Here is a 9434-nt window from a genome sequence, read left to right on the forward strand (position 1 = left end):
TATTATTGTCAGTTCGACTTCTTATGTGAATGGGTTTCATGTACCATTTATGGTTGTGTAAATATTTTGGATTTATAATTGGAGAAACTTTTCCGCTGCTTGTAAATTATAATGACTCAGTTATTTATCCAAAGGCATTTCTTTATCTATTTCTCTGTTTTAGTTTAATTACTTTTAAAAAAAAAATATACCCTCGCTTTGAAAAACGGGGTGTTACACTGTTTATCTTTGATTTTCTGATGGCATGTTCATATTCAAACAATTCTTCATAGAAGGAGTCTTCATATTTAATATTTACCATAAAGATTTTGGAGATGTTCTTATGGTCTTCTTCAGAGTCTGATTCAGTTTAGGAGGATTCTGAATTTCTGTTTATGGATAACTTTTGGCTTTCTTCATAGGAGAGGGAATGTTTTCCAATTGTTGAGGTAGAGCTTGTGGAAGAGTAATCATCCTAAAACTTTATACAAAGACCAATTCAAATTATTGTGATTTGAGTCGACTATGCAACAAAGGGCAATAAACTGAACCAAAAGATCTCTCAGTTGTGTACTATGCACAAGAACATCTTATAATTAAATAAGTAAATAAATGAAAATGATAATAAAAAAAAAAAAAAAAGATAGTAGAAAACCACAACAATTCCTCTTAACAAAATGAGAAGAAAAATATTGTGCAGTTTAATCTTAGAGCTAACCACACGACAACATCACTTATTAAATCGGGAAAAGTGAAAAATCATGTGGATCCAAAGTATCTTGTCTACAAAGCTCCAAAAAGTTATCCTTTTATCAAAAGCATGCCTACAATATAACCAATTAAACCACATTACGATATATCAAAATATTTAAGTAAATAGTATTATATTATAACATCAAAGTCACTCAAGTAAAATAATCATTTGATTATAATATGCATCAAATCGTCTAACATTAATTATTATTACTTTTGAAATACATCAATCACAATAAAACAATCACAAGGAAATGCAATGTTATGCAAGAATTTAGACTCTACTTCACAATGTGGTATCATTCTAACTCTGAAGTACTTGGTTAGGATGCTTGATACTATGCCACCATCCCGGTGGATGGACAATTCAAATTGGCCATGACCTCATAGATCCCATCAACTTAACCTGAGACACATATATGCAACAATCGAGGAGAACGTGTGTTGCATGGTAGCTCTTGATATTTAGAGTGATACCTCCAAGTCACCTAGGAATTCCTCACCCGAATACCTCCAAGGTCTAACAATCTTGCCTAGGAATTCCTCACCCGAATACCTCCAAGGTCTAACAATCCTGCCTCCATTCAGTTGTACTTCCCCAGAATCGCTAGGTTTGTCAGGCCCTACCTATATGATGACAAAATAATCTCCACTTCACAAATTCTAAATATTTATTTTCTCTCCTCGTTGGCCTATGATACTTCATTAAGGCTGTCATCTCAAACACAAATTGGAATCACCATTATTTCATCAACTATGGGGTTACTCCAATATTCTCATCACAAATTCACAACATCACTATCATTAATCATATCTAATCAGATAAACTCATCACAATTTTATAGCATCATTATCTTCAATCATAAATCATCACAAAGACTTATCACAAATTTATAACATCATTATTATTAATTATACATCATCATAATCACATAAACTCACCAAAATAGATCCATCTTTTATTATCACATCACATAAACACGTCTAATCAAACATATACATAAAATTCATTCGACATCTAATATCATAATAATATCAAATATCACACATTTAATAAAAATAAATTAAACATCACAATAATATGAAATACCACACATTTAACGAAGCTAAATCAATCAACACCTTATAAATATTTCTATTCCACATTTTAATCTCACAATTCCCAAATTTTTACATTAATCAATTTATCACTCAAAGGGCTACTGCTGTACACAGTGAACCCCGAATGAATCGTTGAGAAATACGGTTTTCTCATTCATCTCACATTATATTATATTCATGAATACAATCAATCTCTCACCCCTTACCTTATTTCGACACTTTCACACATGAGTACAACTCCATGAGCAAACAATATTTGTTCTTTAACTTTTTTCCTTCAATCGATCTAACTCGATAGTTTATGAGTAAACTTCAAAAATAAATTATGAGAAAATACTCTAAAAACTAAATTTCGAAATTCGGTCAAGGAAAATTTCCATAAATAAAAAACCAATCAGTGGATAATATAGTCACTTTTCACATGATCTTTTTCGCGTTGGTTTCACTCAAATCGGATATAAGGTGAAGAAGAACGGTGCAAAATAACGAATTTCTATAAACCGAGAAATTGGGTATTTTAGGGAGAAATTCGGGTTGTTAAAAATCTGGAAAATTGTATTTAATTGAATAACTAAATGAGTAAAGTAACATACTAAAATTTGGATGAAAACGGAGAAACTTTTCTGGGACAGTCATCGATGAACGGTAGTAATTTTCTTCATTTTCTCTCAATATGCGGCTTTCCTATTTTATGACCGGGTTATCCTCTCTTTCTCATGCCCTTCATTCTTATTATTTTCAATTAATTTTTTTTAACTAAATTTTACTCTTAAATATGTGTCTAATCCATAAAACAAATTTTACTTCTTTCTTCTATTTATTTTTATTTTTTAAATAAAACAAACAATTATCAAAACTATTTTTTAACACTTTTTTTGAAAACATATATAATTTAATTACCAATGTATTACTAATATTTAAAAAGAAATATTTTATAAAATGAAGTATTTAAAGTAATTAATCTTTTAAAATACATGAATAATTAAAATCACCATATTCAAAATAATCCCTATAATAATACTAATTTTTCCAAATACTCAATTTAAAATATTACCGTCATTAGTGAATAGTAAATATTACCATCATTAGTAAATATAAATCAACATTTGATATTAATTACTAAATCTTAATAAATATATTTATAACCACAATGTCATAACAAGTATATAAAAATAAAGGAAATCAAACACAAAATCAATTCTATCTCGAGATAATTATTTATAAAAAAGTAACTAAAAATAGAAAATAGTTATAAATAATTGAAATATAACTATGTTTATACTTAACATCAGTCAACCGCACATAAAAATATTACATTAATTGGGTACGCGTATCTACACGTAAAATTGCATAAAATATTTTTCTTTAAAATATATGTTACACTAAAATACTATTATTTTTTAACAAAAAATATATCAAATAATAAAATATAATATTTACTACTTATAACGCTCATTTAATCTATTATTTAAACAACTAACACATCATAGAAAGCACCAATATAACACAAATTTGTCAGAAAATTTATCATCATATATTCTAAAATAATTTTAACATCAAATTAATTATTTAAAATCGTATTTACTTAATAAAATAGTTTATTGTAAAATTTAGGGTGTTAAAGTGACGCCGCTTTCGCATTCTCAGACCATGTTCAAGATATTCTTAAGTATCCATATTTGAATTTAGATGACACAGTTATGGTTATCCTAAGTAGCTGACTATATGAGTAAGAGGGACTAGCTATCCCGATGACTCATCATTGATAAAGGAGGTGACAATAACCTGATGTTATTATTGTTAGAAATACTTGCTGATTTTATTTTTGAAATAGTTAAAAATCTTGTCCATCTCTTATATTATTTTGAGTGATTATGAGTCTTATGTGGCATCAATGTCGAATGTTGATAATTGTTTACGTGGTGTGCATATTAGGTTGGAAGTGTATACTTACATTAAATATTCAATTAAATGTGTTTGATCTCCTAAATAACTTGCTTAAATAAATAAGTGCATTGTGTTAGTATCTTATTTGTTCTATATTGTCTGATTTGATAAGGACCTAGAACAATCTTGCTAGCAGATCGCCTATATGATGACAATCTTGCATTATGTTTGCATTGTCTTATTTGTTCCCCACCTGAATACCTCCAAGGTCTAACAATCTTGCCTTAAGGCTCGACACCAGACCGCCACGATCAGGCTCGTTCAGTTGTACTTCCCCAGAATCACTAGGCTTGTCAGGCCCTACCTATATGATGACAAAATAATCTCCACTTCACAAATTCACAATATTTATTTTCTCCCCTCATTGGTATATGATACTCCATTAAAACCGTCATCTCAAACACAAATTGAAATCACCATTATTTCATCAACTATGAGGTTAATTCAATATTCTCATCACGGTTTAGAACATCACTATCATCATCATCACATAAACTCATCACAAATTTATAGCATCACTATCATCAATCAAACATTATCACATAAACTTATCACAAATTTATAACATCAGAATTATTAATCGTACATCATCATCATCATTATATAAAATTATCACAACACATCCATATGTTGTTATCACATCACATAAACTCATCTAATCACACATATATATAAATTTAATTCGACACCCAATATCACAATAATATCAATATCACACATTCAAATAAATTAAATCAATCAACACCCTACAGATATTTCTATTCTACATTTTAATCTCACAATTTTCATATTTTCCCATTAATCAATTTATCCCTCAAAGGGCTACTTCCATACGTAGCGAGCCCCGTATGAATCGTTGGGAAATACGGTTTTCCAGTTCATCTCACAATATATTATACCTATGAATTCAAACGCTCTCTCACCCATTACCTTATTTTGATGTTTTCACCTATGAATATGATTCGACGCCTAAACAGTCTTTGCTCTTTGACTTTTTGTCCTTCAATCGATCTAACTCGACAATTTATGGGTAAACGTCAAAAATAAATTATGAGGAGATATTCTAAAAACTAAATTTGAAAATCGGCCAAATAAATATACCATAAATCAGAAAACCAATCAGTGGATAATATAGCCACTTTTCACACAATCATTTTGGCGTTGGTTTCACTCAAATCGGACTTACGGTGAAGGAGAACGATGCAAAATAACGAATTCTACAAACGGAGAAGTCGAGTATTTTAGAGAGAAATTGGGGTTGTTAAAAATCTGAAAAATTATGTTTAATTGATGAGTTAAATGAATGAAATAACATACTCAAATTTGGGCGAAAATGGATAAAGTTTTCTGGAACATCACCGGTGTCAAACGATAGGGTTATTGTTGTGTTTCCTCTTTGGCTTTACGGCTGCCCTTCCAACTCCCTTCCCTTCTTTTGTTTGTTTTATTTTATTAACAATTAGGGTTTATAGAGTCAAACCCATTGGTCTCTTTATTTATATTTTACCTATTATTATTTTATTTTGTTAAAATAAAACTAATAATTATTTAATCTCCTTTTTAATATTCCTCCAAACACCATTTAGTTTTCCAAACATTACTATTATTTTATAAATTAGAGTAATTAATATAATCAATATAAAAAAAATATATTACTAATAATCAAAACTCTCAAATTCAAAATAATCTCTACAATTATACTTATTTCTCAAAATACTCACATTATAATAATACCATCATATTAGAAAATGGTCAAAATTATAAAATAAATAAATATAACATCAATATTTTATATTAATTACTAAATCATAAGAAATATATATAAAATCACAATACCATAACAAGTATTTAAAAATAAACGAAATCAAACACAATATCAATTCTATATCAAGATAATTATTTATAAAAAAAATAATTAAAAATAGAAAATAGTTATAAATAATTGAAATATAACTACGTGCATACTTAATATCAGTCAAATGCACATAAAAATATTACATTAGTTGGGTACACGTATATACACGTAAAATCGCATAAAATCTTTTTCTTTAAAATATATATTACACTAAAATACTATTTTTTTTTAAATATATCAAATAACAAAATATAATATGTATTATTTATATCACTCATGTAATATAACATGTATCAAACTAACACATCATAGAAAGCATTCATATAACAAAAATTAGCCACGAAATTTATCAACATATATTCTAAAATAATATTAGTCATCAAATTAATAATTTAAAATTCTATTTAATTAATAAAGTAGTTTATTATAAAATTAAGGGTGTTACAATTTTCCCCTTGTTAAAGAATTTTGTCCTCGAAATTTTCGATGAGTGAACTAATATCCAACTTATCACCCTCAAGATTCAAATTTAGTCTATAACGATATTTAAGACATTCAATCTCCAATTAAGCACAACATGTAGAAAATAAACTAACATATCATGATAGACTAACATGACAAAATAAATCAATTAAACACACAACATTTATCATTCAATTATGAAATAAAATGTCTATCACATTTATCATTCAATTATGAAATAAAATACCATAGAATTACTCACTGTAATTTACATATAAAACATAATATATAGATTTTGTCAATAATAACGTAGTTCATTTAGTTTGGTTAAATGAAACACATTCCAAGTATGTTGTCAATTTCAACTAGTTCTTTCAAACCAAATATTGCTAGTTTTACTCTTTAAAATAAAATCTAAATCCTATCACCAAACATTCAACAAATTTAATTTAGGTCTGGCAAAGAGAGCAATTTTTAAAATATTAAACACATCTAACAACTTAATAATATTATAATAATTTATAATCAGTTACTCTATAAAAACATACTCTGTATATAATCAAGGAGAAAAAAAAAACTAATGATAGAGATACTATTTCGTAATAACATATATTTAATAATTAAATTCATTCAATTGATATAAGCAATGAACATATTTTTTAACTATTTAAAAATAAAATTAAAAGGCACTTCTAACAAAATAATGAGTTATCGTTGTCTCTTTTATTGACGATGAGTCATCGGGCTAGCTAGTCCCTTCTACTCATGTAGTCAACTACTTAAGGAACTGTAACTGCAATCATTCAAATTCAAATATGGATAATTAAAAGTATCTTTAACGTGGTTCAGAAGTGCGAAGGCGGCGCCACAACTCCTACTCCTTACTTCAAGAAAAAAAATTCAATTAATTACACCTTCATAATAGTTTATTGGTAATTTACAACTAGTTACAACAACAAGGAAATGACACTAGTATCAATATATAATCACTAATCTCCGATTGAAGAAATATAGAACTATTTCACTTTTAGATGCTCTTGACTACTCTAACTCTATACACCAATTCTCAACAATTAGAACACTTGAAACACGAACAATTTAATATTTACATAATCATATACACATTCAAACAACTAATCCAAAAATTAGCACCAAAATTTTATGTTCATCTCATAATTCAAACGATGATTCTAAAAATGAAACATATTCTCATAGAGGTCTAATTGCTTCAAATTGATCACGACTAAATTTTCTTTTGAATTAACCATCACTTAAAAGTTACAACAAATGGAAGCATATATAGATTTTTCAAGTAGAAGATAAGATAAATAATAATTTACTAGAAGATACAACAAATTACCAAACCAAATTGAATAAATAGTACAAAAACCACTTTCAAGGTTACACATCATTCTAAAAATTGATTTCTTGACTTAAATTATTATTAAAAAAATATCACTAACCATTTAGCACCCAAAAAAATATCATTGAGAATTCCAAATTTTCCTTTAAATTATTTTTCAATAATTAAAGTCTAAATAAAACAACTAAGATAAATCACGTTTCTAAATACAATACAAATAGAATAAATCACATATATTTTTAAAATCTATAAAATTTCTAAAAATTCATTCCTACTTTAATCATCAAAAACACATTTCTAAACAGGTAATCATTGTAAAAATTATTATTTTCAACTTATATTTTGAAATAAAATTTAAACTATATAGATGGATGGATGGATGGATGGATGGATGGATGGATGGATGGATGGATGGATCGATAGATAGATAGATAGATAGATAGATAGATAGATAGATAGATATAGATAGATAGATAGATAGATAGATAGATAGATAGATAGATAGATAGATAGATAGATAGATAGATAGATAGATAGATAGATAGATAGATAGATAGATAGATAGATAGATAGATAGATAGATAGATAGATAGATAGATAGATAGATAGATAGATAGATAGATAGATAGATAGATAGATAGATAGATAGATAGATAGATAGATAGATAGATAGATAGATAGATAGATAGATAGATAGATAGATAGATAGATAGATAGATAGATAGATAGATAGATAGATAGATAGATAGATAGATAGATAGATAGATAGATAGATAGATAGATAGATAGATAGATAGATAGATAGATAGATAGATAGATAGATAGATAGATAGATAGATAGATAGATAGATAGATAGATAGATAGATAGATAGATAGATAGATAGATAGATAGATAGATAGATAGATAGATAGATAGATAGATAGATAGATAGATAGATAGATAGATAGATAGATAGATAGATAGATAGATAGATAGATAGATAGATAGATAGATAGATAGATAGATAGATAGATAGATAGATAGATAGATAGATAGATAGATAGATAGATAGATAGATAGATAGATAGATAGATAGATAGATAGATAGATAGATAGATAGATAGATAGATAGATAGATAGATAGATAGATAGATAGATAGATAGATAGATAGATAGATAGATAGATAGATAGATAGATAGATAGATAGATAGATAGATAGATAGATAGATAGATAGATAGATAGATAGATAGATAGATAGATAGATAGATAGATAGATAGATAGATAGATAGATAGATAGATAGATAGATAGATAGATAGATAGATAGATAGATAGATAGATAGATAGATAGATAGATAGATAGATAGATAGATAGATAGATAGATAGATAGATAGATAGATAGATAGATAGATAGATAGATAGATAGATAGATAGATAGATAGATAGATAGATAGATAGATAGATAGATAGATAGATAGATAGATAGATAGATAGATAGATAGATAGATAGATAGATTGTATATTTATATACATTAAAGTAGTGCACATGATACAAAACATATGATAATGATTATGAATTACACTAATTCATAAATCTACAAAATAGTAGTCTCTTCTCACACTAACTACTCAACATACTTATAGATACATCCATTAGTTTCTATCAAGCCACAAAATTGGTCTAAAACATAACACATCATCAATTTTAAATATTTTGGAGTTTTGTTCTAATCTTAAAAATTGAGTTTCAAATAAAAATTGCAATTTTATAATTAATAAAAGAAAATTGATAAAATAAATTTTAGTTTTTATACGCATACCAATTTACATGATGCACTCTACATATATCAATCTACATGATGCACTCTACACATACCAATCTAATGTGTACCATTTTGTTATGTTAATTCATATAACAAAAAAAAAATCTATTTGTAAAATACATCAATTATAGAATCCAAAATTTAGATAATTTTTCAAAAAGAATTTCA

The sequence above is a fragment of the Cicer arietinum genome, chromosome 2 (genome assembly GCF_000331145.2).
Source record: "Cicer arietinum cultivar CDC Frontier isolate Library 1 chromosome 2, Cicar.CDCFrontier_v2.0, whole genome shotgun sequence".
NCBI lineage: Eukaryota > Viridiplantae > Streptophyta > Magnoliopsida > Fabales > Fabaceae > Cicer > Cicer arietinum.